Source organism: Vicia villosa, linkage group LG4, assembly GCF_029867415.1.
Source record: "Vicia villosa cultivar HV-30 ecotype Madison, WI linkage group LG4, Vvil1.0, whole genome shotgun sequence".
In the NCBI taxonomy this organism is placed as follows: Eukaryota; Viridiplantae; Streptophyta; class Magnoliopsida; order Fabales; family Fabaceae; genus Vicia; species Vicia villosa.
Genome location: NC_081183.1, coordinates 152,740,870 through 152,759,298, shown reverse-complemented (window position 1 = coordinate 152,759,298; position 18,429 = coordinate 152,740,870). Strand labels below are relative to the sequence as shown.

Below are 18,429 nucleotides of genomic sequence, written 5' to 3'. Positions count from 1 at the left end.
AATTCATTTAATATTAAAAAAACTATTACAATAAAAAGAAATTGCACTACAAGAATGTGAGTGGGTCAGAGATACACGGACTCTAAACTCGTTTGAATTGTAGTCCACTTTGGGCCAACTACTAAAAATAAATGACCCAACATTTTTTTTTTTACTAAAAATAGTTTAAAATAAAATGGGATGATTGATTCTATTAATGGATAAAAATCATATCTTTTTAAACCAAAAATAGTTTAAAATAAAATGGGATAATTGACCTTGTTAATGGATAAAAAATATTTGAATTCTCTCGTGCTCTTTCTCTTATGTTTCTATCATGCTCTAATCTCAACAAATAATTCACTTTTTTCTCTTTTTCATTTGTACTATTTTTTTTTTGTGAGATATTTAACCTTTAGATTAGAAAAAAAAAAGGACATGACCCAAAGAGCATGAGAAGATCCAAATCCAATAAAATGAAGGAATCAAAACTTTCTAACCTTATTATTATTTTATTTTTTAATTTATCTTTTTTGTTTATTAATTTTATTAAAAAATAATCCTTTTATCATACAAAATTAATAACATTTCTTAATTTATGGAGGAATCTAATCACAAATAATTTGTTTTTATAAATCAATCCCATCAAAAGTGACATGTTTAGTGTGAAAAGTGAAAACTACTATAAAATATACTAGTCACAAAAGATATCTTATTTAAAAGAGGTGTAATTGATCAAGATTATCTTTAAGTATGTTGGTGAGTGTGGTTGTAAAGAATCCTTTTTTTCATTGTGTTCGGTGTGTGCAAATATCTGATGTAAAGTTTGTAAATGGTCTAGGATTGCGCCAGCGCTTCAAATTGAAGGATTATCACATCTAAATCAATTCGAGAACTTCCACAGTTCCACTAATAGGACTAGTGTGGCTTGGTTATAAAACAAAGAATCATGTCTGAATAATATTATAATACTGTTCACTGGTGTTCAAAATCTCAAGCTTGTCTAGGATGCATGGAGGTATCTTAAGTTGCAGTAAAGTTCATGGTGCAACTTATCAAGGATCAAATTAGTATTTTTCATATCTAACAGACCTAATATATTTCTGTTTTTGCGAGGCTAATTTAGATCGTCAACAAGCCGGATTCAAAAGGTAAAAAAGGGTACAGTGGTGAAACAACGTTGGAGGCTTGACAGAAAAGATACATTTTAGGGAACAATTTTGAATTTTGAAGAAAATGAAAAGAAATTCAAAGGTGAAACATATACTTTACAATTACAGTACAGTTAATAAATGAAACCGACACATAAAAAAAGGAAAGGTGGGATCCGTTGTTACTGTACATATATGGCTAGGGAATAAACAACATCAAGCTTCTCCCATGCCATTTTTAAGAAAAAAGAAACTTTGAAATGTAAAATGAGATAAAATATACTATGCCAAGTAATTGTATACTTGAGGGTTGCTCTTGTCCCTCTCCAGATACTCTCTGTCAATCAGACTTTCAATCCTTTTCTTCAAATCAGCTGGTTTAATAGGAAATTTGAGCTGCTCGCAAAAAAAAAAACCTTAAATCAGTATTTATCTTAACAATAACAGAACAGTTCATGTCAGAAACTTTCACGCGCAAGCAAAATAAAGCATAACAGTGCAGCCGCTAGAGACATTTGGTTGCTCCGCAAAGAGGCTTTGCAACAACACTAAAATATATCACACCATCAGAAGACCACATAGGCACAGCACTATTTCGATATGGAAGTGATTGAACTACTAATGGATTCAGAGATTATAACTGCATTGAAGAAATTAAATGTAGCGATGATGTCACCTGTTGGAAGAGTTCAGTAATAAGAAGAGTGTGACTAAGTACTTTTCTAGTCTTCATTATCCTCACAATAGCAGCATCAACCTGCAAATAAACCGCCAACAAGGGAAAGGATGTCGATCATAATCATTATTAGATGTTCTGTACTTGTTTTTAATCAATTAGTACAGAGACATTTAATCATTATTTTGGATAGCTAAAAAATAATGGATAATAATGCCCGTGTATAACAGGATGTCCAACCAAGGCACCCTTATTTGGTTTCCCTCGGCAATAGTAAATGTACAGGTTTAAATATCTAAATAATAATGGTAGTTTCCAATTTTGTGTACACAGCTAAAAAATATATTATTAAATACAGAGTTCTATATTTCTTCCCCACAAAATTCATAAAACTTGGTTTTAATCCCCTTTCAAAAAGTGATGTGTTTTTGCCCACCTACTTATAACATATTCGTTTGTGGTCTTCGAAGGAGAGTACTAAAACTGAATTTCAAGGGACCACAAATAACATTGGAAGACAAAAACACATCACTTTCATGGGGGAATAATTCTTGGCTTGATGCCTTTTTCATTATTATTTCTTGTATATATAGAGGTTACAGAGCTATACCGGTAATTACACTAAATAATTACGTTTAATGAGAACAAATCAGTTTCTGATTTGTTTTCGATATTCTAGGAACAAACCCTTATTCTTTGAACAAACTAATTCTTATTCACACCCCCCCTCAAATTGTTGCTGCTTGTCAATGAGCATCAATTTGCTAACAAGAAACTGATGACGTGGACGCGGAATAGCCTTGGTAAGAATATCTGCAACTGAGTACTGACATGAGGAAGTGATATTATTCGGTCATCATAAGCGTCACGGATTGAGTGACAATCAACTTCAATATGTTTGGTGCGTTCATGAAAAAACAAGATTCACAACAATTTGGAAGGCACTTATATTGTCAGCATAAAGTGAAGTTGGCTCTAATTGAGGAAATCCAAGTTCAGCCAAAAGACCACGAAGCCAAATTATTTCAGAATCTCAAACCAAGAAAAAGAATCAAAATTGCAACCGAGAAAAAAACCATTCACGGCCTAGAATCACTATTTGTAAAAGAATCGCAAACAGCCGAAGCCCTAAACCCAGAATCATAATGGCAATCGTCACTAAGCGAATACAACGGTGATCGATCAGGAACCAGAAACAATTAACAACAAACTGAACTAATCAGGATGTTGTCGTCGCAGACCGAGAGAAAAAAACAATCAGAACCAGAAAATCACAGGTTTGATCTACGAGGCTGATACCATGTCAATAATTCTTGGCTTGATGCCTATCTCATTATTATTTCTTGTATATATAGAGGTTACGGGGCTATACCGGTAGTTACACTAAATAATTACATTTAATGAGAACAAATCAATTTCTGATTTGTTTCCCATATTCTAGGAACAAACCCTTATTTTAGGAAAAAACTAATTCTTATTCACAGCTAACACCAAATTTTAGGAAATTTGATGGATTAAAAACATTTATTTCTTAAATATATTACAATTTATTTAACCATGAAATTTAACATTATAACATTTTCATGAAATTTCTTGCCAACAATTATATTGCTAATCCTATTGTCTTGTATGACGACCATTAATCCATCTTAAGACCTCATCTCCAATAACACAAGCACTCACTCATTATTGTTTGACATTTTATGAAACAGATCTAATCAGTGTGAGATTGATACTTTATTTTAAAAAATAACGCCCAAGGATATTAGAAGGAAGCTTTTAAGAAAAGAAAAATGACCTGATATTGACGATCTTGGAAAACTCTTTCTGTGGTGCTTGTGTTCTCTTCCACTGTCTCCTTCAACTGAATTGCATTCACCTACACTCCATAACACCAAAATTAGTTTGAAAAAGATCATCAGTCATAATTTTTAGTGACCCACTACAAACATTAAACACTGTAATGGCCTAAACTATTTTAATTACAAAAAATTTAATGAAAGCTTGAAATCAGTTAACTGGGTCCCTTTTGTAGTAAGAAATGGGCGCGGTACCTTTATACGGTAAAGAGGGGCGGTAAATGTATCATTAAAAACAAACGAGTCATCATCTTCCACATCTCTACCCTTTGGCATCTGTTGCATGTTCAACAAACGGAGTCAACAATAAGAAATTACAGAGGGCCCTATTATAAACAAATTCTATAAACTGTTAAATTCTGCAAATGGTTACAAACAAACCTTTAGTAGGACACGAACTTTTCCACATGCAAGTGATTGCAAAGTCCTTCTCAGTTCCTTGTCTTCAATTCCGGTACAGTCCTTGATATCTTGAAAGCTTAGTTTCTCAGCATCATTGAATTGCATCAGAACAACAGTCTGTAGCAAAGCCAGCCATGCAGAATTAATTCCAGAAAAATGTACGCAATACAAGTTAAACAAATGAAACTATAACAAAATAATAATAGTGGCTTTAGTAAAACCAACTTGAAATAGGGAGACAGCCAACTCCTTTTTCCCTTTGGGAAAATCTGCCTTTAGGACGCAGTGACCTAATGAATTTTGCCACATGAGACGCCTTCCACTGTATTTGCTTAGATAGAACTCTTTAAAAATATCCTGAAGAAAGAAAAAGGGAAAGGACCATGTCAAGGAAGTGGGTTAAAGTATCAAGGATGGAAATCGCCAAAAATTAAAAGAGCATTCAATTATGGCTCATGCTGAACCTGGTAAACATTCAATTCATGAGGAAGTCTGACATCCATGGGTGGATATGTTGGCCAGTACCTGCATTTATCAAACAATTATTATAAGATTCCCTAGAAAATAGAGTCATGTTAACATTACTGGTGCCGATAGATAAGCAAAGGGAAACAAATAGCCTACCCAGTTGTCAAGACATGAACACTCATTTCAATCCCTGATGGGAGTTTTGTTCTCGCCTGGGATGACTGTTTGAAGGACTCGTTATTTCTTTGGATAATTCAATGTCCTGTATCAAAATAATTTTTAACATAATTGTAAAAATCTTAGAATAAAAATTTATGTAATTTATGAAGTTTGACAGATTATTATCATTATAGAACTTGATCATATTATAATATTAGAGAAAAGAACACAATATTGTAGAGTCCCTCCCAAACTCAATTCCTGAAACTCTAATAATTGTCCTATATTACTTCACCCATAGTACCTATATGAATTTGGGTTAGGCCTAACTCAATTTTACAAAACCGGTTTATAAAGTGAAGACGACCCCCATTTATAAAGTGTTGTAACCTGCAGGACCTGAGTGGCAAGATAGTGGTAACCTGCACTGCAGGTGGCCCAACAAGTCTTGGATAGATTGAAATCATATTAGAATCTAGGGTTGGTCCTAACTCAACCCTTCAAACCAGCTTGTAAAGTGAGGACTACCCCTACTTATAAACATCCCTCTCAAACAATGTGGGACTCTTTACAGTATCTATATACAAAATAATAATTTCTAACGTTCTTGATATTTGAAAACTATATTCCCTCCCAAACTCTATTTCTGAAACTCTCGTAATTGTCCTTTATTACTTCACCCTTAGTATCTATATACAGTCTTATATCCCACCACTCTAATTGAATGCCTTAACTGACTGATCTCAACTAACAAACTGGACGGTGTTACTTAAATTCTTGTAATATACCGATACCAGGTACACGTAGCATACTCATGGTACTTCATTTTTTCTCATTACTCAGTTTTAAGTGGAAATTTTCAGTTTTTTCTTATATTAACATTGAAGATTTATGTATTTTAATTTCTTAGTTATGCTAACTTAACACAATTTTATTTTTAATTTTCATTGTGGTGTTTTATTTTGTATTGAACAATCTAAATCTCCACTATACATATTATAGAAAAACTCTTATTTTTAGAGACGTACCCGCACCTTGATTTTTTTTCAAAATGACGTATCTTGTACTAGTACCAGTACTCGTACTGGGTACTGGGTCATGTACCCATACTTATGCATCATAGCTTAAATTGTTATTCATTTAGTTATATGAAACCCAGGCACATGATATACTGACTTCAATCAAAGGAAAATACCAAATTCTGTTCATTCATCACCTTCAAATACAAGTGATAGGTCATTTTGTTGGTTGTCTCAAAAATGCTTGTTTGATGGGAAAAGCAATTTTAAAGTTGAAGTATAAAAATGCTGTGTCAAAGATTTTAAAACATGTACAGAAGTCTACGCTGGGAGAAGAGTGAATTTCCTTCTTTGAAAATAACATGTCCAATTTTGTTTATCGCCCCTTAAAATTATAATTGCAAGCAAATTGAAAGGCCATAATTTTATATAGCTGAAAGCTGAAGAAGTTTCTTATTTCAAAATCCAAGTTCAACCTCGCAGCTGAATCTCAAATGTGACCAAAGGCCGTAAAAGATAATCTCTAACCAGATTAGAATTTCCAAAGAAGAAGACATGAGAAAAAAATGAGGTTAGTAGAGATGATATCAACACAGTCCATGCCAACCAGAAGCCAAATAAAATGTCTTCAAGGTATAAACTGATTCAAAGATATATACCTTAAACATTCCTTCCAGTTTGTTTGTAAACTGACTACCACACTCAGTCTTCAACTGCATTGATGAAAGGAAATTGTCATGTTAATAAAAATTTGCGGAGAAACCGTCCATTTATTCAAGTTAATGGAAAAGATGAGCCTTAACCTTCGAGATCATGGATTTCTCCGCGTCAATAGAAGCACTCTTTCCTAACAGTAGTCTTTTAGCAAGATCTTTCTTATAAAATGCCTCAAACACATCCTTGCCCTTTAACAATAAAACGACAAAGTAATCTTGCCCGTGTTAGTATGGAAGAACAATATCAGTAGAAATGCACGATAGCACAAAAAGCATGAATGAATAATACAGAAAACAAGAGGTAATTGTTAGCTGCTCTCCAATTAAACATTGTGCTTACCTGAATGAATCTGAATAAAACCAGGACTTTATCAAGTGTACCCTCTAATTCCTCTTCTGAGGTACCCTTATTACCCGCACGAAGTTTATCATCCAAAAACTTAGCAATCAACTCTGCAGGTCGGTTCTGCCATGTAAAAAAAAGAAACAATCGGTTGACAGCAAATCACATACATAATAAAACCCATATGGGGGGTAAAAATAAGACTCAAGTTGCAGACCAAAAAGCATATGTTAAGACATTTCACAAGTCCTCTTGTGGACAAAAAGTAGTAATGATCAATTATCTACCACTGGCAGAGACATAATAACAAGAATCTGAATGATGCAAACCCAAAAATACTGAAGAAAATAAGTTGTTTTCATTGAATATTGAATAGAAGCAAGAAAACAGAAACAGATTATACAAGGAACTAATCCTTTCTACAGTTCTACTCTTCCAAAGAGCTGCTAGAGCTCGAAGCTAAAATGCGGGCCAGGTCCTGGATAATAATGAGGAAAAAAATCCCTAAAATATGGCCCGTGTACTCTAGGAGAAATAAGAATATAAATAGGCAGAATTAGTACTAGGACAGTTATGAATGTGTTATTAATAGCGCTGTTATTAATGCAAATGAACAGCAGAAACCAGCCAACAAATATGGAAAAACCACAGCAAAATGGTAAGTACCTGACGGAGATTGATAAGATGCTCAAATGCATCTTTAATGGTGTTACTGAATGCTTCATTCTTGGCATAGCTTTCTTCCCATGTTGTATCGAGAGCAGCCTTAAATTCAAGAAGGGATTGAACCATGTCTTTATCTTTCTCCTCATCCATAACAATGCCCTGCCCAGTTTTTCTGATGTATGAACTAAGGGCCTGCCTCAGTGACTCGAGAGCATTGACCCTTGAAAAAAGTGAGTACATTCTTTGAAGGTCTTCAATACGATTTCCATCCATGAGCATAAAGAAACCCTATAACAAAATAAAATTGAAGCAATGAGGAAAAATATAAAGAAAATAAATCACCAAAGGAAAACCAAAAAGCTAGTGGTGATTAGAACCTTGTCAAGAATGGCAGGTATATGACGCTCAAGAAGTTGCTTTTCTGTCATTGCTATCAATGGCTTTCTAGTACTTGCATCCAAGTAGATCAAACATCTTTCATGTTCCTCTTGCAATCTTGTCTACAAAAATGAGTGTCCAAAAACATCCCTACAGTAAGTATACAATATGGGACAAGGGAAAGATTGAATATACAAAAAGGGACAGTGTTTGAGGTCAGAGTATCAGATAAAACTCTGATATGGCATGACAAGATTCATCTGTCAAAGAATCATAAAAAGTAGTTGAAGTTAACAAGATAACTACTGGGAACCGGAGAAATTGAAATGAAAGGACAGAAACAGAAGAATAGAATGTACTATTGAAAACTGAAAGAAACTGCAGGGTTTCCCCTCCAAAGGATCTCTCCTTTCACATACAACTATAAATATGTAAGGAATACCCCCATCATTCAGTCTATTCTTATTTCTCCAATCTATACATGATAAATAAGTAAAATAACCCTTCTAACTTCATGTCCCTAACTGTTTTTTAACTAAGTGGCAACTATAATTGTCCCTCTTCTCTCGATGCCCAGACAACAGTACAAGGGGATAAAGAAAAGTAAGCACCTCCACATGCTTCAAGTAATCTGGAACATCCGATTGCTGCATGTATTTGACACCTTCAGCGGCATAAAATTCAGATGTACATTCAAGGAATAGCTTCTCAAAGCTTTCTGCATAAATTCCCAGAGCAGTAAACATCTTCAAAAGATGGTTTAGAAGACCTCTATTCGGTGCTTCACCTGATCTGCAGAACAGGACAAAAATGCAATAAGAATACAAGGCCTTATATTATATAAAAAATAACAATAAAAACTAAAATGTTTGTATACTGCATATATAAAAAACTGAAAAAGATTTTAAAAAAAAATAAAAAATAAAGAAAGTTAAATTTCCCAATGCATTTGTAATAAGATAGTTGAGTGTTCTGCTTTTGAATAATAGTATTAAAATACATAATAAAAAATTGCAAGTGGTTGGAATGATATATTTCGTGTGTTGCAACAAGATACCAATGTTTTGAGTGTTGTGTTTTTGAATAATCATTTTTTCTTGAATTCTTATTAACCAATTCCCTTAGGGCACTGATTATTAAAACCTTTATGCATATAGACACACAAATATATAAATAGTTACATATAAAGATACACACAAAAATAACCAAGTCTTTTCCAACTTAGTGGGGTCGGTTTTATGAATAATTTGTTACCATTAAATCCTGCCATATATATATTGGGTCCAAAGATAAACCATTTATCTTTAAATCTCTCTTGATCATTTGGTCTATACTCTATTTTTTCTAGGTGTCTTCTATCTCTAAATATTGGACTACCCTCCATTGGGTCTACTCTCCTTACCGAGCTTCCACATATCCTCTCCAGAAATGTCCAATCCAAACCATCTAAGATGAGATTTTACCGTCTTCTCTACATAGGGGAATACCATAATCTACTCTCTAATGATCTTATTTATATCTCTCTCTTGTCGTATAGATCATAACATTCTCGTTTTTGGGACACTGCTTACTTTCTGGTTGGCTTGTTACTGGCCAATGTTCGGTCCTATACAATATAGCAAGAATTAAAGCTATGCGATAAAATTATCATTTAAACTTGAGTTGTAATTTTCTATCACATCACACCTGAAGCACTCTTCCATTTCGTCCACCTTACTTGGATCATATGGAAGACATCTCTCTTTATCTCCCTGTCACTCAGTATCTTAGAGCTAGGGTACTTTAAATGTGAGAGACTTCAGATATTTTATGTTCACTAATTTCGCCTATACCTTATCATTTACTCTCTTGCTAAACTTGGATTTTATATACTCTGTTTTACTTTTACTACGGCAAAAACACCATGTATTTCTTAGCCATTAAAAAAAACATGTGTTTTCAAAGCTCTATTTCATTTCTCTGACTTGCTGTTTCTTTGACTTGTCATTTATCACTTCCCTCGACTATCCAACTAAGACTACATCATCTATAAAAAAGGAAGTGTCATGGATGTATTGATTAAGAGCATTAAAAAAGCTAATATTGATCATATGATTGCCCGGTCAAGTTTATCTGAATTCACTTTCACATTTGATACACTTCAAATCTATATGTGGGCGGAGGTACAAGAATAAAGATATGAAGTGACTATATTTCCAAATAGTGTCTACCAGTCATTTTCAAAAGTTAGAAAGCGGAAATTGGTTTTACCTTTCACTTCCAATCATCCGTAGAAGACCAGTAACAGTTTTGTGTTGAACTTCAGGGGACAGTGAAAGATGTTTCCGGAAAAGTTGTAGGCCCATGTCCCATAATGACCGTACATTTGATGATTGTTTCACATATGTCCTATCAAGATACAAGGCTATATCACGAATCATCAAGATTTGATCACAAATATCCTGCCAACAATTATCGACTAAAGATAGAAATGAAGGCAAATCCGGGCTTTGTCCAACCAAAGATTGCAGTGCTGCAGAAATGTGTACATCACACTCCTTTTCAATTCGTTGATAAAGATTTCCACCCATTTTATGAATACAAAGATCATTCACAGCCTGTGGAGATTATGAGTTTGACATGAAATGCCCATAAATTCACAATAAATATTAACAATGCTAAATAAACAGCATAACTAGAATAATAAGAATAAGAATTAGAAAAATGATATGATTACCTGATAAAGTTTCTCCAAGTCACAGGAGTCACGTTTCTTCAAAAATATAGCACATATAGCAGTCTTTAGAGTTGCCCATTTCTGCTCCTCAAGATTAGTGGGTGCCACTGGTTTACCTTCAAAAAGAAAACAGGAAAGTACAAAAAACAATTTAGAAGCCATCCTATTCCTAAGAAAAAGAAATTGATTTTATTTATTTATGATATGGCAGATGGCTAATCAAAAACAACACTCCAAAAATACATTCCATCAGAAATACATTCCATTCCCAATTCAGTAGATTAAACTCACTCGACTGCCACATTCTACCGGGAAACTCAATTGTGTGTGTTTTGTATCACTTTTAGAGGAGCTGAAATTAAGGTGTAGAATTGATTTTGACTTGTTTGGTTTTCTAGAATAGAATTAATTATGCCCCTCGTATTGATTTTACTAGTAAGTAACTAGAATCTAGAAATTGTAATTTTAACTCTATAACAACTGATTATTACACTCAAATGTATTATTCAATTCACTTTTACTTGATTGTATCAAAACATAAATTATTTAACTTTCAATCAATCTACTCAATCAATTTTGGTCACCACACTAGTAGTCAATTCCGGATAGCAACATGGAGCGGCCGACTCCAAAAATGGGATGGCAGGATGACTCCAAGAAAGAAGTGCAGAGAAAGGTGAGGGAGGAACTTCTGATTTTCTTTGGAATGGCAGAAGTGCAAAAACGACGGTTAAAGAAGGCTAGGGTTGAGTCTCAACTCAAATTAGATTGAAAAACCCAAATTAACCCGGGAACCGCACTAGTAATCAATCCCGGATAGCAACACGGAGCGGCCGACTCCAAAAATGGGATAGCAGGATGACTCCAAGAAAGAAGTGCAGAGAAAGGTGAGGGAGGAACTTCTGATTTTCTTTGGAATGGCAGAAGTGCAAAAACGACGGTTAAAGAAGGCTAGGGTTGAGTCTCAACTCAAATTTGATAGAAAAACCCAAATTTACCCGGGAACCGCTCCGCCCCCGCTACCCGCTATTTACCCTATAGCAGCCGCTATAGTGTTCTGCATTGCTAAGGCTAAATCAAACATTAGATATTCACTCGTTCAGGCAGAGTAACTAGGTAAAAGTGATAAAACAAAATCCCACATATCGAATAAGAGCCTCATTGTAGCCCAACCTACCATCACAATTTTAGAAATACAACAAATATACAACCTACAATATATCCAAAAAAATAAAAAAAATCAATAGATACCACCACCAAACTCACTTCATAATTCAAATTATCATCATAACATAGCTACCTTCACACAAGTCTCACTCATTCACCACTATCTAAAACACCAGTATCTAAAAAAACAGAATCAGCCTCTAGAAAAAAAAAATTTCAAAAAATGAACAAAACACATGCAATCCTAAATTCAAAAACTGCTTCTAGCTATACTAACTGTTCAAAACTGAAACTCTCACTAATAGATCAAGTTTCACTAATTAACACAACTGAATAGTGATTAACCTAACCAATCAGTTAGAGAACAAATTAGCAATCAAATACAGCAATTGAAGCTTAATTAATTAAAATAACAAACCAAAAATCGAAAAGCGCGTTAAGAATTAAGCAAAAACCGAAAAACCCTCAAAATCGAAAAGAGTGAGCAACGAAAACCTTTGGTGAACTTGATGAGCAATTTCTTAGGCTGAGGAGGAGTGGCTTTCTTGCGAGTGAGATTAGCGGCCATGGGAGTTCCGCGAGGATTGGGAAGGTCGGGTTTGAGATCGGAGAGGGAAATGGAAGGGTCTAAAACGGCGTCGTTGGAGGAAGGGTCGAAGATAGACTTGGCCTTTTTCATAGGGGTGGTAGAAGCGCCGCCTGAACGTTTGGTGGGGAGAGACATGAAAGGGAGAGAAATCACTTGCGAGTCTCTCAACACACCATTGTGTTTTCGGTTTCTCTCTTTTTTTTTTTTTTTTTGTGTTGGTGGTGTTTGAAGCCGAACAAAACTCAGATCGAGTATTCAGATGATGGTATAATTTCTTTATTTTATTTATTATTATTCTTTAAATGTCTCGTTATTTTAAATTTTTTATGTTTTTGTGTGGAATTAAATTTGGAAAATGTGTGTTTTATTAGATTGGAAAATTCAAAGGAAAATGTTTTTATGTGTTTTATTTATATCTTTTGAAAACAAATGTTTATATTTTATATTACTTTGTATTTTTAAAATATTATGATTTTTTTAAAATAAATATTTAAATAAATAAAATATATGCATGTAAAATATTTTTTTTAATGTTTTTTTATGGGACGCAATGGGATGAAATAGTTGTCAGTGGTCAAGTCAAGAAAAAGGTTGTGTATCATATTGGGAAACGAGTGTGTTTTTGATCAAGAAAAGGGTTGTGTATCATATTAGAAAACGAGTGTGCTTTTGATCAAGAGAGAGGTTGTGTATCATATTGGGAAACGAGTGTGCTTTTGATCAAGAAAAATGTTGTTTATAGACTATCATTAGTTGAATAATGTGATGATCGATAATTGTTATCATTTGTCGAGAATTGATTATTTGATTGATTAGATGAAAGAAATGTGTATATTCTCGAAAATTGACATGGAGTTTGGATATCATTAGATTAGAGGTAAAGATAATGATATTCAAAATACTCATTTTAAAGCTTGTTACGTCATTATGAGTATCAAGTAATGTTCTAAAGAATAATGAATGTGAGTGTAGTATTTGTATTAATATAATTTTATTGGCCCCTTAAGAAGGGATAATCCATGAAAAGGAGAAAAGTTAGGCACAATGGCGAGGGGCGAGCTACTTTGCAAAGCCATATGTCGTTTGAATGGGCCATATGGTAGCCCGAAATGGGTTATGAGGTCACCTAGATTCGAGTAGAATGTTGCCTGATTGAGCTCCCATAATATACTCGTGCAGTAAACATGTGTGATGAAGTGAACCCATAATGATTAACCAAAGATAATCGGTTTAAAGGGGGAATTGTTTCCTCTGTGATTCTAGGAAGAGCGAGTCTTCCTTTTACCACTTTCTTGGTTATGGAGTTAGGGCATAACCATCCACTGACTTTGCAAACCAAACCCAATAGAGTCTATATAAATAGCTAAACCTTAGGGTTGAGCAGGACAACTCATTACATACGCATAACACCTTGAGAATATAGAGTTTCTCACCTCACATAAGCTTACTCTCTCCATAGCCAAAATACCCCCAAATAGAGTTTCTCGCCACCATTGGTAATCCCTAAACCACCAAAAAACCACTAAGGCATGTGGTTACCTCTACCAACACAATGGTGTCATGCATTATGTATTTTTTATTACAAGTACAATATCCATGGACTATATTTATACAATTTTCGTTGGTATTTTGATATGTCATGAGAATAAAGAAAAACATGAAGAGCAAATCAAATTTGCATTATAACTGTTCAACGATAAGGTCGTATTAGCTAAGGTGTCAAAGTACAAATTTCAGCTATAAGATGAAGTCGCTTAGTCTCCTAGAGTTTTCCTTAGTTTATATTTTGTTGCTTGTCAATTTATTTTTTTGGTTTGCTTGTAGTAATTTAGTCTCCTCGCATAGTTACGCATTATAGGGTTGAGTGCTAAATCATTTTTACGCATGCATAAAATGAACTATTTGCATAAAGTCAACGCAATATGGTTCTAGAAAATCTTGAGTTTTGGATCAATAAATACATGAAAGCATTATTCAAATCGGAAAATTATGCCTAGTCTCAATTCAAATAAACATTTCATTTTTGTTAATTGAATCGTTTAAAGTGTGAGTCAAATCAGGGAATATGCTGACTCTAATCAAAATTTGGATGTGAAAATCAGAAATTGATTAAGTATTTTTTATTTGAATCATGAAAAAGGCTGACATCGAATAAAAAATTTCCTATCAAAGTGGAAGGCTACAAATTTTCAAAAGGAAGCCATCGGAGAAAGGATTAAGCACAAAGTAAGGACGATAAATCTGATTTATAGAGAGAGAGGGAGAGAGAGAGAAATAGTGAATCCAATTCATATTATATTTTTTTATTCAATGCCAGACTTTTCATGATTCAAATAAAAAATACTTAATCAATTTATAATTTTCACATCCAAATTTTGATTCCCTGATCTGAACCACACTTTAAACGATTCAAGTAACAAAAATGAAATGTTTATTTGAATTGAGACTAGGCATAATGTCACGATTTGAATCATGCTTTCATGTGTTTATTGATCCAAAACTCAAACTAATTAACTAGAACCATGATGTGTTGTCTTTATGCAAATCGTTCACTTTATGCATGCGTAAAAATGACTTAGCACTCAACCCTAGAATGCATAACTATGCGAGGAGACTCAATTACTACAAGCAAACCAAAAAAATAAATTGACAAGCAACAAAACATAAACTAGGGCAAACTCAAGTATGCTAAGCAACTTCATCTTATGACTGGAATTTATACTTCGACACCTTAGCTAATACGATCTTATCGTTGAACAGTTATAATGCAAATTTAATGTGTTATTCATATTTTTCTTTATTTTCATAACATATCAAAATACCGTATGAAAATTGTATTAATATAGTCCATGGATGTTGTACCTATCAAAAAATACATAATGCACAACACCCTTGTGTTAGTAGGGATGACCATATGACTTAGTGGTTTTTTGTGGTTTAGGTATTGCCAACGATGGTGAGAAACTCTATTTGGTGGTGATTTGCCTATGGAGAGAGTAAGCTCGTGTGAGGTGAGAAGCTCTATATTCTCAAGGTGTTTTGCGTATGTAATGAGTTGCCCTCCTCACCTCTAAAGTTGATTTATTTATATAGACTCTATTAAGTTTGGTTTACAAAGTTAGTGGATGGTTATGCCCTAACTCCATGACCGGGAAAGTGGTCCAAGGAAGACCCGTTCTTCCTAGAATCACGTAGGAAAGAATTTCCCCTTTTGGTCGATTCTCTACGGTCAATCATTGTGGGTTCTCTTCGATTAATCATTATGGGTAACTGTTATGGGCCAACCAAAGGCCCAATACAGGCGAAGCCCAATCAAATTATCCAATGTATATAATCGGCACATGTGAGATTCAAGGTACAATTTTTTATATCCATATTTCACTTCACTGGTCTTGGATTCTATAACTGACTTGGGCGTTGGAGACTTGGAGACTAGGGATTAACGTCGTTGTTCCAAGATTCCTACATCACCGATCAACACTAATTCTCATTCCAAAAAGAAATAGCGGCACCGTCTATGGGAAACAACATTGAATTTTTGCAAAATTCCACAATCAAATCTCATTTGATCTAAATCCAAATCACAGAAATTGTAGTTAAAGATTGATGATGAAATTCTGGTAAGACAGAACTCAGATGTCATATATGGATGTCATGACATCTGATCTGACATTATAAAAACAGACAAGATAGGAATACAAATAACAGTGCAGAAAATAAATAACACACAGAATTGTTTACCCAGTTCGGTTTAACTACCTACTATGGGGGCTACCAAGCCAGGGATGAAGTCCACTATTAGCAGTGTCAATTCAAAGCTAAACTCCCTCGTTTACAACTTCTCACTTAATCACTACCCAATGCCCCTTCTACCTAGGTTCTCCCTAAATATGGAATATCTCCATTCCACTCCCAATCATAGCAATGATGTCTAGCAATTAACACCTCAGCCACTACATCGACGACCTAATTACCAACATTTTAAATACACAAAAATAACCTGAAGTTGCTTAATAGCTTCCTCCAAGAACACAACATCTCTTACCTACAGGCTTCGAGATTCACATTAAACTTCTCTTGCTTAATGTTGAAAGTATTTGTGGGTAAATATTTTTTATATATCGTATCCACAGGGATTGGTTTAATATCACTATCGTTCTATAACAAAGTATTTTGAGTGAGAAAAAATAGTTGAGTTTGTTTTATTATTTTAAATATGCTCTTAAATCTAAACGAATATTAAAACTAGAATGCTGGAATTTGGTTAACAATAAGAGAGATATGTTGAGCTTTAGGTTTCATCAACCTATTCCTATGCAATTTATTAGTTAAATCACAAGTGAACCATCATTTGAATTATCATCTTCATCTATCCTGAAACTTGATCTCATGTCTGCAGATCAAGTTAGATGAACTTCTACCAGTATGAGATTCGATCTCTCAGAATATCAATATTGATAAGAGTAATAGATCACGATAATAATGAAAACTCATTCACAATTTCATCTCTGTAAATTATGAATGAATCAATATAGTAACCTAGGGCAAAAGTTTAAACCTTTTCTTTCAATCAAAGGTTTAACAATAATTTAACATAAAAATAAGGTTTCTTATTGATAATAAATTCAAACAATTGTTCACAGGAATTAATCAATGGTATTGCATAATCATAGGTTAACTACTACCTTAAACTCAACAAAAGAGAATTAGTTCTCCATAGACATGAAGAACACACAAAGGTTGATTGAGGAATTCATCATGATCAATAAAATCTCTTCAATTGATGTAGAATCTTTCTTCAATGGTTGCTCTCTACTTCAGAATCGGATTTCTCTCCTAATTTCGTTCACCAAAAATATCACCCTTTTAATTGGCAGTTAGGGTTTCTATTTATAAGAGTTGGGTTGGACACGTCGTATCCGCAGCACGGCATGTAGTCTCACGATGCACCCAAGACAGAGGATTTGGCGCGGCGCGTTTGAATCCTTCGTGGCGCGGCCTTGCTAGAAATTTCTCCTTTTTGCTTGTCTTTTGATTCTTCCAGCTTCCTTTCCTCTTCATGCTCTTATAAGGCTACTTTTCAGCTCCAAACCTGCATCAATAATACCCAAAGTGATTCGATTTGCTTCGCAACATGAACTATACATATGTAGTTCAATTCTTACTGAAAAATACATGAAACTAGCACACTTTGCTTAAGTTTAGAGCATAACTTAGTTATAATAACCCATGAAAATACCATAAATTCATCCCTAACACTTAACAGCTTTGAGAATCATATATCAGTGACCATCCCACAATCCGGGTTGTTCACCTACACGACTAACCCTAAAAACTACATCTTGCCAATACTCGGCTAGCTCTCTCAAACTAGGTTACAAAGGTTTCTATTTATAAATTGATCCCAGTTGGACTGGGGCTTACAAATCGCAACACTCCTTACTGTTACAAATCAGCAGAAATCTTTTGCTAAAAGAAAGGTCTTTAATCATAAGTTTCCTAAATTGTCTCCACAATTAGAAACTACACAATCTTCAATATTCTGACTTGATTCTTTTGACCTTTAAATCGTAACAAATTGACATAAAAAATTGTTGCTAAAATTGCTCCACAATATAAGCTCCAAGATATTCTCCATAAATATCTCCATAAAATATGCTCCAAGTAACAACAATAAGTTGTTACACTTTTGCAACAAATTCTCCTATAAAATCTTTCAACATTTAGTTTCCTAAATGTTCTCCTTAGATATAGCTCCACATAGGATTCAATGTTTTAGGAATATTCTTTTTCTGTTATAACAGAATCCAAACTGTCAGCTCAAACATGATGTCATTTATAATGTCACGACATCTTCTTCGACATATTGTTCCAGATGTTGAAACATTTCAACACAACATGTTTCTCCATTAAATAGAACTTCAACCTGCTTTCTCTTACAAGTTATAATTCTATTTAACCTATTGCTGCTAAATTAGTTTTACCAAACATAAAGCCAATCCTCAAAAGCACTAACAGATGAAGAAAATAGCTATGATGAATGTCAAATTGGGAAACAAACAAGGATGTCCCATAAGAAGCTTCAACATTTGAATACCACTTCTAAGGTTCTTGAGTTACTTCACGTGGACTTAATGGGAC

General features: G+C 34.0%; 1 pseudogene; it reads right to left on the bottom strand.

Moving 5' to 3' along the window:
* Window positions 1-1,167: 1,167 nt before the first annotated feature.
* Window positions 1,168-12,541, bottom strand: LOC131595548 (cullin-4-like; annotated as a pseudogene).
* Between the last annotated feature and the right edge of the window lie 5,888 nt (window positions 12,542-18,429).